The sequence below is a fragment of the Anser cygnoides genome, chromosome 8, assembly GCF_040182565.1.
Source record: "Anser cygnoides isolate HZ-2024a breed goose chromosome 8, Taihu_goose_T2T_genome, whole genome shotgun sequence".
Taxonomy (NCBI): Eukaryota; Metazoa; Chordata; class Aves; order Anseriformes; family Anatidae; genus Anser; species Anser cygnoides.
Window position 1 is genome coordinate 10,786,827 of NC_089880.1, and position 16,662 is coordinate 10,803,488.

A 16,662-nucleotide genomic window follows, 5' to 3' on the forward strand; every position below is an offset into this window, starting at 1 on the left:
GTTGAACCCAGCCCACCAAGTTGACCATGTAACCAGAACACAGACTTTGGATAGGGCTGATAGGCTGCCCCTTAACTACCCAAAAAACTACATACTGAGATTGCAAGCTTTCACTGGAAGCCACAGCTCACTGGTTCAAACACCATTACAGGCACAGAGAAGAAATAACGATAGCCCATTATGTGACTTTAGATAAGCTTATCTGTGGAGCTAACAGTTAAGCAGATTGCCAGCAACCATTCACTCACTGTTCACGGCTGCCCCAATGCTGATCTGTGATTCAGCAACACACCCGTTAGCATTACTCATGGCCAGACAACTGCTTTCAGCCAGTCTGGGGACACGAATCAAGGCTGACTAGTTTATCAAGTTGAGTCTAGGTCCTGCATTAACCTCTTCTTCTATGAGGAAACCCAGGTTTATCATCAGGCCTTCAGTGAAACACCTGTGTAAGAACCTGGTTGATTCTTTTCCTTCAGTTCTCCTCTTACACTTTGCTCCCAGACTTGTCTTCATGGTAGAGACCACCTTGGTCATCCTGGAGCATCAAATAGAGAAGTAGGCTCTGGGCAGGTAATTAATTACCAGGAGGGCATGGGTGGCAAACAAGTTTTCAGACGGGCAAATAAACATGTGAAGTAATACACCACATTGATTTGCTACTCAGCTATGTTCTCATACTCTTTCTATATGAGAACAACTCATACACAGTTATAATTTTAAGCCCAAGATCAGTTCCAGCCCCCAGATTTTGCAAATACGAAATGGCTTCACAACACTGAATAAACCTGAAGTTGGCAAAAAAAAAACAAACAACCTACCTCAGGTCATTGTTTGCCCATGCAATTTACAAAATGACATCTCATACCTTTGGTAGAAACCAAACACGGAAAATCTTAACCATAACTCTTCTTTACAGACTAAGAGAGACTACTTAGACAGATCTTAATTATAATAATTGTTTTTTTCTGGAACATTTCATAGCTTAAAGAACAAAGGGTGGTAATTGTGTTTCCTCATAGTGCTTTCTGATGTCAACTTCACAAAAATCAATGAAGTAGGTCTACCCATTACAGCTGAGTTCTATGCCTTTTTTAGTATTTAGATTCACACTGTTTGACAAGTTTTTCCAAAGTTATGCTACAAAGAAACAGAATATTTTGAACTGATTAAAACTGCACATTCCTCAGTAATCTGATTTGCAGAAAATAGCTCAAGCGCTGCAAGCAGTGTTCTTGTAAATTAGGCCAGTCAATACATTCACATTTAACTCCGTTTATACCTGACACTGGTTGCCAGAGAAGATACACTTGCAAAATTAGACTTTAGACTAGGTACTTATGTCAGAGATGGCAAATCCTCCCCTTGAGCCCATCTGGCGCTCTACAAACATATGTGCTAGGTCACACATTAAACAAGCACCCCAGTGCCATCTAGTAGCAGTTATAAAGAGATAATTGCGTGGTTCCAAAGCACAAGAAATAACATTTCAGGCTGCGTCCAGGTCCGATGACTTTACATTTTCACTCAACTTCACTTGTGTATACTGCATTCATATGCAGGAACATCAAAATCATTCCCTCTACAGTTACGATGAGGTATTTTAACATAAAACATGCTTAACTTGTACATACAATTATGTTCTAGGTTGGCAAGTACTAAACTCACCGAGTGATTCTAAATTTCCTCTAATATTTACATCTTTTGTTATTATGGGTAGCTAGCTGTTAGTTCGAACTCTATTAGTCAAACCCTTCCAAGCCAAATGTTAGTGCCTGCTAGGTTTAGACTTACAGTCAAATGAGTAAGAACACGAGACAGCTGTATACCTCTGAACAGTAGCAACATAAAAAAGATGTCGGAACTACTTACTAAAATTAAATAATTACCATGATAGCAAACAGACGGATAGGCAGCAGTACAAGTAATAACGGCAGCTGGCAGGGTTTACTGCACCATTAAGAAATTTAATCCAGTCAGCAATTCATTTTGAAAGACTACAGTCACTATATGCATAATTACTGAAGGTGCAGTGCTTCCAAAATCCTGGAGCAAAGATTACCTTTCAGCCACTTACTAATGTTATCGAGTTAACTGACCTTTCCTCTGTGACCTTAGGACCTGCATATTAAAGTTACTGTAATTTCTGGGCCAGTCTTTTTTCAGACTGCAATCGGTTGACTTATTTAGATCCCGCAATGAACTCAGAAGCATGTGTACACAAATGATTACAGTAAGGAGATGTCAACTTCTAGATACCCTGGCCACTGTCAAGGAACATTTACTTGTACCCTCTTGGTAGAACAAACTGAACGCAGTCTATTCTCCTAGACTGTGGTTGCAGAATCCTATTTCTAAAGTAATAGAAAATGGCAAACAGAACACCCCCTGCCCACACACCAGACAGACCTTTTCCAGCAAGTTCCTAGCTCTCAGGAACATTTCAGAATTCCCCCAAATCAATTGTTTAGAATTTAGTAACAGTGGTTCATGTATGTGTAAATTTTACACAGAGTTTGATTAGAACAAACAGCAGATTAGAAAAGATCTTACCTTCACCTGAGAAAAATGTTCTTTTGTGATTAAACAAGGAAGAAAGTATTTTTGAGGTCAAGTTTCCAGGACTGGATGGTAAGAAGTTTAAACCATTTAACATCATAACAGCAATTCTTGTCCGGTTTCCTCACCATGTCCATGTCAGTATTTTGTATTTTTATTATACATACAAAAGATGGTTTTACAAACTTACATGTGAGAACAGAAGAGCATTCTGCCTAAAATAATCACATTTTATTATCTCAGTGAACAAGTAAAGTGCACACAGGCACAGAAAGGGGAACAGAGAAGTGTAAAAGTTCAGGTAGAAAGCTTCTTTATACACAGTTTTTGAGAGGCTGATCAACTCTCGCTGTTGCTATGGGAAATAACTGTACTCCTTCTATTATGGTCTTCCAACTAATCTGCTTCTGTACACGTTTGAAGCACAACATACACCATTCCTTGCATCTGGCGGAAAGATTACTATTCCCTGTATTTTCCAGGCATCCCATCCTAGCTGATGTAAGCACAGATGGCCACATGAGAACATCTAGAACTGTATTTTATGTGCTGCGTTTTTAAACTTCTAAACAAAGTAGGTTTGCTTTAGTGCAAGCATAACATGTCAATAGATTTCTTCAGCAATATTACGGTTATCTTTTAGGCAGTCCTACCAGCTCAAGACATGTCACCCCCATTTTAGCCTACAAGTGCTCAATCATTTATGACAGGTAACATTTACATAAGCTTCACGCTCCTTATTTAACACAGGATATCTAGTTCCCATCACTTCCACTCCAAAGTCTGTATCATTGCTGATTTTGAAGAAGGATGAGCTGCAATGATTTAAGGCAAGGCACACCATTCAAGACAAACTTGCTGAATATTTCCTAGGGCCTTAAACTCTCAGTGCCTCAAGTGCCCATCTGTGAAGTGGGAAGCATCATAAAAAGCACTACATGAAAGTTTAGTCATAACTGGGACAAAATAGCACTTCTCAAAACACAAGACGAGAAACAAATCCAGAAAGATTTCTCATACTGTCTTACTCTTATTTTAAGGGCACTAAAATAGTGGTTAAGTGGCCTCACCTACAAATCTGTATCTGGCCATAACTCCACTTTTATTAGATTAGCTTTGTTTTGGGCCCACTAAAGAATGTGGTTCTGGTAAGTTTGGGAACAACAAAACACAACGAAAAAATGAAGCTTTCTTGCCACATGCCAGATGGATGTTAGAGTCAGATGTTCTCAAACTTAGTGTTATCTATTTTGAAAAATCATTCTCAGTACCTCAACAAGCCCCGCACCTGACACCCCACATAACGTGGCATTAAAAATTTCAGCTAGAAAGGAAAGCTTTCATTTCAACTCTAATTCTGGCACATTTAGACTCTTGAAGTTTTTAGTAAAAATTTGCCTCGTAATCATAAAACCTAAACATCTGCAGCTAGATATTAAATTCTGAAAAATTCATATTAAATTCTGAAAACCTGTGATCTTCAGAAAAGAGATTAATGGGACCGTTTACAGATAAGTAAAGCCATTTTAAATGAGAAACATAGGATGCTGAATTTCATGTGCTTGGAACCCCTGAAAGCTTTCTTTATGCCTAATTTATATCCCATTATGTAAAAGAATCCTGTTAGTTTTCAACTGAATGCTCCAGAATACTATCTAATTACTGAATAGATGGTTTTGCACAAAGAGAAGGTTGCACACAAGTATCGATAAACAGAATTACAACTAAACAAAGTGACTTCACCTGACAGCCGTACGTATGAACAATACACATTAACTAACATTCTCTTATTGATATCCTCATACGCACAACTTTCTAGTGCCCAAAGCACCACTCTGGGACTACAGTTTTCAGGACCAATTTCTATTAAAAAAAATCAATGTTTTTGGTCATTTATCCCACTATAAAGAGTTCTTAATAGCTTCAGCACCAGGTGGCTTGATATGACATGGAAACAAGCCTCAGCCCCCCCAGTAACACATAATTAGCAAAACACTCTTTCAAATCAACGTAAAAAAAAAAGCCTCTGTGGTCAGGATTTTATTTTTATTTTTTAAAATTGAGTAATTTGCAGCAGTGTTCATTGTTAAGTAGGTTGCTGCTATGCAGGCTGAAAATTAAAGATTTTATGGACTTTTGAGCTATTTCATGTACCTCAGACAAACCACATAGCTCTACCATCTACAAGAACAGTAGCTCTGCAAACCTTCAAAGCTCTCTGAGTAGATCTCGCTACAACTCATTCTTGAACAAGATCTATATTAAATTTTATTTACTCAGAGAGCCAGACTGGTAAATCCATCCCCAGTTTTCTTCCACATCTCTAGATGTTGGGCTCACTGGTTTTCAGCCAAACGTGAAGAGGGTACAATGTAGAGACTACTGCACTGGTTCTAGAAATTTTCTGAAGGTGGGTGGGCTAAGTTGGAAAAGAAAACCCTTTTGATCACCGTATCTCTTGTGCACTCATCTCCTCTGAGGAAAAAAAACATAGCACAGGCCAATCCCCTGAGCATTGGACAATCTATAGAGAAATATTGTGAATGACCCTCAAATGGAAAATCACTGAGGAGCTCTGCTCCTTAGAACCAAAGCACTTGTAATAGGACAAAGCTGTAGCAAAGCAGGCTTTGCTAGTTCTTCAAATTGCTCCCCTTCAAGGCCTAAGAGCATCTTCCCAGAACATTTCTATCCGATGCATACCTGGTTTTGGTAAAGAGATCATGACACAAAACAGCCATTTGAGGACATTATCCCACAGATGCGTCTTGTGAAAATGCAGTCTGGGGATGCCAAAAATGAGCATCGACAAACATGCCTGCATCAGTTTTAAACTACAGTTAGTCGTCTCTTAAACAGAGCTACTAACCCAAGCAACGAAATACAACCAGTCACTCTCAAAAATCCGATACAGAAACTAAGCTTACTGCAAATCATTTTAGTTCGATCTAGCAATCTACAGAGCAAGCAAAACTTTTGCTGCCTTAGATTAGAAGGCTGCCTGTTGAATTTTCCTAAGAACTACCAGTCACGTTGAACGCAGCCTTCCAACCAGAGAACCAGCAACAAACCACAAATATAAAGGGAACTTTTATGAGGAACCCCTCAAGTATAATAAGATGGCACCAGTAGCAGTGACTAACACTTTTAAAATAAACTTTCAGGACACATCCTGCAGCAGAGAAATATTAGTGGGGACTAAAATAATCTGTCATTTCTATTCAGCTTCTGCAGAGCACTGCTGAGAACAAAAGGAAACACGAGTTAAAAGCAGCTGTCTGGAGTCAAAAGCCACAGATAAAAGGACAGCAACCATGCAAACCTCAAATCTGTCTCTACTCAGATTTGAATATATATTTAACTATACGTGCATGAGTTTTTCAGTTAACATACACAGAAATCAGATTCCCGTAGAATAATTCTGCCAGCAGAAGCCTGATCCATGGGATCAATCACCATCAGCAGCTTATCTTTTTAAATGCACCCATGTAACAGTAATCAAAAAGTCACAGACAGGATAAAATCTTCCTGGCAATAAAACTGTCAAAAACACACTAAATACTTTCATGTCACATGGCTATTTTTGTTTAGCTACGGTAATTAATACTACCTGTACTGCTTGTGAAATCTTCTTCTGAAGTGAAAGCATGGAACAAAGAGGTTATGTTCCCCTCCGCTCACAAGCAGAATGATGCCACTACAGCTACTTAAGATCTTTGGGGAAAGAAAGGACAGTTTTCATTTTGTTTAATTTGAGGATTTTTTTCGCATGTTCGGAGTATCATATAAAGCTGTTCAGTATTTTGACAAATAACATCTCAATATTACTTAAGGCAATACTGTTATCACAGGGATTCAATGCTTTCAATGATTATATGTCACTTTCTTCCATGTTTTACACCAGTGGCTCTATTTTAGTCTCCCAGTTAATACTGTATGAGAAGCTGTTCATCAGCACAGCAGTCACACTTACTTTTACTTTTTAAAAGGAAGATGATAATGTAAAGAGGTACTCAAAATATGAACGTAACTATTCTCATGAACAAAATGCTGGAGTTAATAAGCGTCTCACTTAAATTATTCAATTCTCATCTATTGTATGTGCAGAAGATTTAACACTTCTGACTCCTTTAGCTTTATAATTATATCTATGTACTCTTCAGGCTGTAGATTCTTTCATATTTGAGACACAAAGCTAACTTTATCACAAGAGGAGATTCAAATCTAGAATGTACAAAGTGCTACCAATGAAGCATTTAACTAGTATAATACTGCCTACAGAAGCCATAAACCAATGCACATTACCAATTATCAAAGAACGAAAAGCCATGTTTTTGAGACATACAAAAAGCAGGTTTTAAAGGTTGCTATAGAACTAAAGGATGACCCAATAATGACTACCTTTATTTTTTTAAAGCTTTCTTGTCATCTTTGTAAAGAGATGGCCACCTACTGAAGCAAATCAAGTTCTCTTGAAAGTAAAAGTAAGGTTCTCTCCCAAGCTCTGAAGAGAATTCTTATGGTTGTAATAGCAACCAATGCAAGTCTTTTACTCTAAATCCTTATCATTGCAGGAAGAATAAAGACAGTGAAGTACCAGTTCAAAATAAAAATAAAAACAACCAAAACACCTTCTTCTCTAGGAAAAGAAAAAAGCTGGAAGAACAAAGCACTGGCACCACCTCTCTCACTGGAAGAGGCTGATGAACTGCAATTAGATTTCTGTTTAAATTTCAGACTAAGGCCATGATCCTTCATATCTCTTAGGCATCTAGCTCCTGCTAGAGTAAATGGGAATTAAGTTCTAACACGCACAGTACTCAGAAAGTTCCCACCCTAGGAATCTAATTAGCTCAGACTATCTAGTAACTTTTTAGGACGGTTAGTTTCACTGTTACCATGAAGAAGCTTACCAATGGCCAGCAACGTATTTAACTTTTACCTTGTAGCTAGAAGATACCACCAGGCTCAAGAGGTATCAACAAACATTTGGAAGGAGGCAGCAGCACCTCATCACAGAAGAGCAGTCCCAAGAAAGTAAGGGATGCTTCCAAGCAACAGGCAGCAAGTGGAGTGCAAACACCCACTAACAGCAGCAGATGACCAGGTGACTTAAAAAGGGAGCTCAGAAACAAGTCTCACAACCAACCCTGCACCTCTTCCCAGCAAGGAAAGGTATTTCCTGAGACTACCGTTCCTCTGCTTGTCTGTTACGGTTTTTACTTTTTCTGGTCTGGTCTCTGCTATGCTTAAAATCTCTCTAAAGGAAAGACAATAACTTTGTATTTTGAAGTCATGTTTACAACTAAAATTAAAATGATTTTTAATTAGTCTCAAGTTCAAGCACAAACACCTGAAGTACAATTTAGTCTACACAGTTGGGTAAATTCAAGAGTATCTATAGAACTTACAATAACTTAATTCTACCAGACCCCTAAAAACCATTCTGTGTATTTACATCACAATCCTGAACTGAAAATCCAACATCTATGTCCAACAGCAGGACTGACAGATGGACACACAACAAGCACTCCTAAAGAAACCCCTTCCTGCACTTCCTCCAGCATTCAAGCGCCTTCAGGAAGTGAAGTACCATGACAGGACTCTGCCTTATGCCTCTAATCCTCAGTACAGCCATAAAACTGGATGACTTACACAGAAGTGGTTTCAGTTTTCCTTCTGAGCTTAGAGAATTTACTTCAGCCACTTTTTCCAACTACTTTGCAACAACCTTTAGGCTAATTTACTGATATTATTTGGTTGTATACAAATTCCAAGGAAAATGGACCTGAACAAGTAAGTTGTAAGCCATAGCTGGGGATGTCACAAGCACCGTAAAATTGTGAGAATCAGAAACCCTGAATGTGCCACTAGACTCAATGCACTTAGGTCGCTCCAGCTGCAGCCTGGCATTCACCTACTGGACTGGATCAGAAGGGTCTCATTACTCACTTGTTCAACTTAAAGCAGATGGGCAGAAAGAAACTTAGTATCACTACCACAAGTAAAACTGACAGATTAATAAGTACTAATAAACACACTGTATTAATAGAAGTAATTCAAGTACCAGCACATTTTCAAGCTAACAAAATACATTTAAACAGCGTCTTTGCCAGAAAGGATTTTTCAAGAGATTCCAGTAAAGACTGACAGTGCGTGCCACACGTAAGTCAGAACTAGCACACCATAAAGCTAAGGCACTAACACAGCACAGCTATTCTTGCCATGTGCTGATAATCCTCAAACATAAATTAGAATAATCTAGATGTTTTGCAAGACTACCGAATGCATTTTCAGAAACATACATTCTTAGTTGCAAATGTAAGATCCAAATCGTTTTTGCAGTTCACTTTTGAGACAAGTTTCTTTATTCCTAAATAGCCCGACAATTTCTTCACAGGTCTTCATTTCTCTGCCACTAAGTATTAGAGCACATTTTTGTTTTTCCAGTTTCATGCAGTTTAAGAAACTTCGAAACTGTAAATTTTTAATTGTGGCAGGACTTTTGAAGTGCTGGAAGGAAGCCAGGACCAGGAAAGAAAAAAGTAGAAACAGCTTCTATACAAATAAAGAGAGCATCACAACGAGATGCATTCTCGTGACTTCTGGGAACAGAACCACTTAAGGGCTTTCACCCAATTAGCTTTTCAACTTGCAGACACCAAATGAGATTTTTATTTTCAAGATATTCAAGAGTTTATTAAAAAAAATCCATTATTTAGAAGAATGAAGAAACTTTGAAGTCCTCAGAACTAAGTCATTATTTGAGCAAAAGTTAGGGGAATAAATTAGGGCAAATTCTTGCATAAACAATCCATATACCTGCTATCAAAACACAGTACTCAAATAGTAGGCTGGTAGGCGCATGTCTCCCTGAATACAGAAGACTAACGCGACCTGTCTTACCCCTCAGTTCTTTTAATTGAAAAAGAAAGTTAAACTATTCGCTAGGCTTCTCACAAACTAATTTAGATCAGTTTATCCTGACCACAGCTGCTCTCTGTAAAGGCATCTGTTAATGTTTAAGATCACAAACAGCCCCTTAAATTACAACAGCACTTAGCATGCTGTCATAAGTACCACTTTGTTTCTTGCTCAACTGCATCACGCCATCCAGCAGAAGCCTGGGAAGGCAAAAATATTAGTGGACTCATTGTCCTCAAGCGCACAGAAAGCAACATGGTGAGTCCCCTTCTCAGTGGTATCCTGAGTAGCAGTTGCTCTGGCAGGCTGAGAAGAGCATGTCTGATAACAGAGAAGGAAAAGGGAAGCCCCCATGGGGGCTGTTGGAGAAGCTAGGCAACCAATGACATACAGATGCCCCTGTGTCTGTTCAAACCAGAGTGCAAAAAACATTCAAACGGTCAGCACTGCTCTGCACTTGCTATGCTCAGATTCAGATGTGCAGAAAACTACAAAGGACAAGCAGAACTGGTGACAGTGGTGGGTTGGAGGGTCCATTTGCAAGAATAAGAATGAACTGCTTGCACCCTACAGTAAAAAGGTATCAACAAGAAGCCTCCACATCACTGGATTCTTTGACATTTCTAAACATATAGAGCAGCAGCACGCCACGGTTCTGTCCCAGCTGCACTTCAGCAGATCTGAAGGCGCAAGGCTCAAGAGTGTGCAGGATGGGCTCCTCTGCAGACAGCTGTCTTGGTAAGTTACCAGACACAAGAGTTGGGCTCAACGAGGGTCAATTCCTTCAGTCAGTCACACTGTTTGGTGCAAAACACTTTTTTTTCAGAAAGCTGACAAAAGATAATCGATAGGTACATGACAATGGACCAGATTCCTAACTCAAATAAGCAGAAGTTGAAGCCCTTTAATATCATCCATCTCTTCACTGTTTTCTTTTTCCCTTTTGTTGTAACACTCTTACTGTCAGAGCCCTACAAGCTCTGAAATGATGCCATTTAAACTGGTGGCACTCTTTTGCCTCTCTGGTCCATCTCAGCTAGTTCCTAGGTTTAAATGATAAAAGTCTTTGCTAGTGATTTCTAAAAGCCAAATTAGACCTCCTACGTATTTCCTACCCTTCCCACTCACCCCACACTGAGGTGGGCAGCGGAGTAGGGGAGGACATATTAAGAGACAAATGTAAAGCCATTCCTTGCTGTGGATAATTCAAACAATCTTTTTCAATACCTTAATTTCCTGCTCCTTTACCACAATTTCCAAGGAATAATTAATATTTCTTGACGAGAAAGATACACTGTTCAGTTTCAGTGTTCTTCTCAAGAAAGCACAACTCACTTGTAGCAGCAGATTTCTTTCCGTATCAAACCTTTCCACACCTATAAAATATACCTGACCTTAGCTGAAAATAAGTATAAATCTGTCAGTGTTTAAGCAAAACTTCTTTTTTCAAAGCACCTTTCCACACATTTATTTAAGTAACACAAATCATTACATTTAAAGTTTTTGACTTCAGAAATCAATTAGATGTTGCTTTGAAATATTCAGGCAAGCTGTTCTGCTCATGAGCTCTTCCGGGTTATTTGGTAGTGCACAAGAGCTACACTAGGAATAAACCCTTAAAGAGCTTCATTCCTCTCCAGAATAGATGTGCCAAAATGGATTCCTCTTCTCCAGCTATATTTCCAACATCTTTTCATTCACCTTTTCAAGATCTCTCTGTTACTGAAGACTGCAACCCCAAGGTGGAAGCAACCCTGTGAGCAGTAGGAATTTGCAGAATAAACCATTTTATAGAGTTCTGTACACCCTTAGCATGATGAAAAATGTTCAGTAACAGATACTTTACTCAGTTGTGTTATGTCTTAAGCTACTTGTCACCACCTTAATACCCCAAATCTGAGTTGGCTGTAACTCCCACCATACTCCTAAACTGATTCATAGATCAAAAACTCATAGTTTCTCCTCTATATTAAGAGGTGCCATACATTTGTCTTTAAGACTATCACAGATACTCTCACCGTGACAGCTAGAGACAGGGTTGCCAGATGTACAAGCCCAAAAATCACTGTTGACGTCAGCACAGAACTCGACTCCTGTGCATACAAAGGTAAGAGAATTTGCTCCTTCAGAAACCTTGGCCTAGTCCAGCTTTGAGTTCATTACTACTCACAGTCTCTTCTACCAGCTGCCCGTTATTCCCTTGATCTCTGCTTACATGTTCTTCCATGAGAGGACTCACTAATTTCTTTGAGCAGAAACTATCCCTATCCTGTGACTTAAAGAATACCCAGCATGTAAGAGAAGCAGGTGTGAAAAGCACACCGACAAGAGTATTGGACACTGCTGGCCAATTAAAGGGCAACTTCAGCCCTCATCGTTAGACCAGATTCATGCTTTAAAGAAAAGATGAACTGAATTACAAAAGCTGTATCAGCATACTCAGCTTTATGTATCTGTGCTTCAGCATCACAGAACCCATTTTCCATAGCAGTTTCTGTCTGCCAAATGGCTACGGAAGAAGTTTAACATTATCAGTTGCTGTCACTATATATATATATATATATATATATCATTATCCTGTCACTATATCACAAGCCAAAGGCAAGTTTCTCCTTCTAGAACATACCTTTGCTTCAGACTAATTATTCATATTGGCAAAAGAAAATTTGTTATTGCTCCACCTCACTAGAATGCTTTTGCTACAAATGCATATATACATCAATTATAAACTATCCTAAACACTACTGTAAGACCTGTAAGTACAGAAATTTATTTTTTTTTGCAAAATGAAAGCATTGATGCACTGATGTCAAGAGAGTGAGGTCTCCCACTGGAATATATGGTTGCTTTGAAATGGAAGAAATGTACAAATCCTCATATCAGGTCTTAAAACTGGGAGAAAACTTACTGGCTTCTCCAACAAAAAGTTGTTCTGGGTAAATGAAGACATTTCTGCAGTTCCACCCAGACTAAAGACTCAAATCTGTTAAATAAGGTAAGAGGAGAGAGCCTGCAAGTGTTTCATTTGCAAATAATGAAATTTGAACTATTATTTCTGCACATACTGATTAGGTATGCAGCCATAATTTTAAAATGTTTACAAACACCAAAAGTTAGCGCTTACAAAATATTAATTTTAAAAACAATCTGTAACTGCTTGTAAGATTTAAGGAGGACAGCCTGAAAAAGTTTGCTTTTGAAGCAGAGAAAGTCTAATTTGCTAACATAAGCAAGCAGTGTGGCAAAAGCGGGTGACCTAGCTATTGAAGGTCTTGCATGGAAATCCATGTGGTACCTCAGAGCACGCTGAGCCACAACTTATATCCCAGCTACCTAAGTATTGAGTAAACCTGCCCTTTCACTTTCAGAGTCACCAAATTAGAGATCTCTTCTCTCAGTCATGCAGCATCAGGTGATTCCACAGTTCTTCACCCAATACTTTCGCAGCTGATGTACCTGATGTAGAATAAAGTGCAGTAATTCATGTCTCTGTAAGCCCCTGAAAACATAGCTCACAGTATTTCCAAAACTGTATCAGTTAAAATTTACCATCACCATACTTCAGATAAAAGATATGCGATTCCACATTGTAATTTCACCATTAATCAAGACGTCAGACATATAAAAACAAAAAATATGACGATAAAAAGCTTCTTGCTTTAATACGTGTTTGCAATCTGCAACAGACTAGTTCGTTAGCATTTAGTTAGAATGTTATGTAATGGCTGAGGTATTTGCAATAAAAACAGTCTATTTCTGTTAGCCTGTTCTTCATAGACATAAAAGCTGTCTTCATCTGATTTTTATTAGGATTTCATCTTCCTCTGCTCTTTATGCATTTTTTAAGACTTCTGTCCATTCCATTTTCATTTCACAAACACATGCACATAGTATTATTTCCTCCCACCTCCTCACAAAAATCTCAGCTTTTCTTTCTGCACCTGCTTTCACCCATGGGAAGTTTCTACGGGGTTTGTGAAACCTTGTCTTGAAGAAAAAAAAAAACAAAAAAACAACGAAACATGGGGAATGAAACTGAGCATAGAAAAAATTCACTACAGAAGATGAACAACTGGTTCTACCAGTAAAACACCACTCGCAATCCCGTCATTACAAGCCCAGCATCCATCCCCAACTAGTGGAAATGTGGTGCATTTTCAGGGTGGAGCCCCCCCAACCTTATTATTACCTTATCTGGCCTCTAAAGAAGTCCCACTCTTCCTTCAACAAAATGACCACAGAGGAATATTTCTTTCCCTCGCTCCTACCTCCAACACACTATACTAGGGTTTGCTCCTCTGCAAGAGCCCTCTTACCCATACCATCCTTATATGGTATTTAGGCTATGTTTTCCATCCTCTCTCCACTGTCACATCACTCCCATAGGCGGCTTGGGGAATGTTCTGGAATAATGGGCTTGCACTTTGAGTAACCCAGGACACCTGGCTGAAGTGGACCCCATACAAAGTGTACTGCTTTGGCTTTCATTCTTTCACTTTATTGCTCTAAAAGACTCATTAAAACAAACAGAACCTAAAGGAGAGCTCCCTTCTGAACAGCAGCATCTTTCCCCTGTTTCATGGCTCTTTTCACTTTCCCAGGTAGACTTTAGGAAACAGAAAAACAGGACCTAAAGATGATGCATACAATAAATCTGTACCATAAAACAAGGACTCGAGCAACAAGGAAGTTAGAGCTGTAAATTGAACTTTTTTTCCAGATTTCCCTACAAAAAGCAACGGTTCCAGGGTTCCAGTTATGAAGTCTAAACAAGAGCAAAGAAACTACAGGTTGCTACAAATACTCTGTCTCTTTGGAGTTTGGTATCAGCGAAACTGACAGAAATGACTGTATATTGATTAACACCTATTTTACCCACTGCTACTTATCAAAGCAATACTTTATGTATAAAACATTTATATATTAAGGCAGTGTTCCAGGTGACAGCGGCAGACAAACACAAGTCTCCGCACACAAGCAATGGCCTATGCCAATTCTCACTTCAGCTCAAATGGCCACCTTTAATAACGCACTCGCCTCAGAGTGGTCACATCCTCGTGCACGGAGCACAATAATCTAAGGGACAAACTCTCCTCATTGAGCATCTGTCGAGTTCAAAGAACTCTCAAAACTTTCAGGTTCCTTAGTCCCAAGGAGGAACCTGTGGCAGAGCTGCACTACAACATCCCAAAATTAATCTTAAAGAAAAACTCTCTCCGCTATATGATTCAAAGGAATTTGACAACCATTCAGCTCCTGGCAGCCAGCATTAAAAGGTCATCCTTTTGTTTCTCACTGATGGACAAATGAGATCATGTCCCACTTCCTCCCCCCTTAAAAAGCAGCTTCATGTCTAGGCAGAGCTCTTAAGGCTAAACAATGGGTAGGCCTGATGTCCCCCTGCACAAGAAACAAAGCTATTAAAAAAATCCTGTTCCTTTTGCTGGAAATAATGCTTATTTCTACTTGCACATCCATTTGACTCCAGTAATCAAAGACTGATAAGAAAAAACAGTTCTTCCTCGGTGATAAAGAGTTCAAGACCTTTCACAAAGGGACAAGCTTACAAAATGCATGCCTGAGACACAAAAGGGACAGAAACAGCAAAACCACAGTGTTCCATACAACTCCCAGCACCATGCTCTCACGCAGGCTCCCCTTCCCCATAAAAAGGGCCCAAGCTAGAAACTGGCTAGGCCACTTTTAGCCCCCAAATTTTCAAGCCCCGCATCCCTGGGTGATGGCTCCCATTATGCCAGGCTGGCTGCCTGAATTTTAGCCATGTCATCTACCTATGCTCACACCACATTTCAAGCGCTATCAATAAAACCACCCTGGTCACGTTCACCCCATTCCTACAAATCTTGTCCCTAGGAGCAGAAACAACAGTACCTTTTCAAAAGGTGCTTCACTCAGTTTTAAGTGAAATAATCCAGGAATCCTTTTACTGCGTGTCTCCAGAACTGCGGATAAATATTTCAGAGTCAGAAAATCCAAGTGTGGCGCACTGCACGTGCCTCCAGCATCCCATAGGAAAACCTCTCCTTCCCCACGGGTTTGCAGAGGAAGAATTAGTGCCACAGAGTGAGTGCAAAAGCTTGAAGGGGATGGTTTCCTGAGGAATCTCCCTGGAAAGATGTGGAGCCTTTTGAAAAGGGGGGGTGGGGGAATAGGTGTGTGTGTGGGGGGGAAATAGGCGGGTAAGGGAAATAGGTGGGTAAGAGGGAGGGAAATAGGGGAGGATGGGGAATAGGTGGGGAAGAGAAATAGGTGAGGAAGAGGGGAGAAATAGGTGGGGAAATAGGTGAGGAAGAAGGGAGAAATAGGGGAGCAAGAGAAATATGAGGGTAAAGGGAGGGGGGAATAAGTAGATAAGGGGAAGAGGTGGGTAAGGGAGAGGGAGCTAAATAGGTGGGGAAGGGAGCGAACTAGGCGTGGAAGCAGCCCGCAGCCCCCTCCCGCCGCCCCGGGGCTGTGCCCGGCGCTGTGCCCGCTGCGGGGCGCGGCCGGCCCCGGGCGATGCGAGGCGCTGCGGCGCGGCCCGGCACCAGGGCCCGGCCGGCGTGGGCCCAACGCCGCCTCCCCGCGCCCGGCGGGGCGAGCAGCGGCCCGGGGGCCCCTCCCCGTTCCCGGCCCCCCCGTTCCGTTCCGCTCCGTTCCGTTCCGTTCCGCCCCGCGCCGCCCCCGCCCGCGGCCATGAGGCGCAGGCCGCCCGCCCGCTCCCCCCGGCGCCGCTCAGCCTGCCTCAAGGCCGCCCGAGGAGCGCTGAGGGGAGAGCGCGGCCTCCTCCAGCTCACCTGGCGGGGCCGAGGAACCCGCTCCGGGTTTTTCCTTTATTTTCTTCTTTTCTTTTTCCCCTCCCCTCGCCCCCCGCGGGCTCACCGCGCTCCGGCGAAGGCCGCCGGCCGCTCCCGGCGCCGCGCCTCAGCCGCTTCCACACAGGGGCCAAGATGGCGGGCGGCCAAGCCGGCGCCAACGGCGTCTGACGTCACCGCGCCGCGCGCGCGCGCGACCGGCCGGCGGAGCGAGCGCGCACCCGCCCGACGGGGCCCCGCCCGCCTGCCCGCCCACGTGACCGCCGCCCTGCCGCAGTCGGGGGGGGGGGGCGGTGAATTGGGGTGGATTTGGAGGAGGTTTGGGATTTTCGCCGCCATGTTCTGGCGGGAGGCACCCGGGGAA

The 16,662-nt window shown here is 41.3% G+C and overlaps 1 protein-coding gene across 3 annotated transcripts in view; it reads right to left on the reverse strand.

Annotated features, from left to right (window-relative positions):
• The window catches only part of PRRC2C (proline rich coiled-coil 2C), a 70,326-nt gene extending 53,867 nt beyond the window's left edge, over nt 1–16,459 (reverse strand). The window contains exons 1-2 of one of the 3 annotated variants that reach the window (XM_067001508.1): nt 16,281–16,459; nt 15,376–15,446 (exon numbers count right to left, since the gene is read on the reverse strand). The gene's annotated coding sequence lies outside the window, so the exon portion shown is untranslated. The remainder of the gene's footprint in view (nt 1–15,375; nt 15,447–16,280) is intronic. The other 2 variants (XM_067001509.1, XM_067001510.1) reach the window with 2 other exon arrangements.
• Nucleotides 16,460–16,662: the final 203 nt, after the last annotated feature.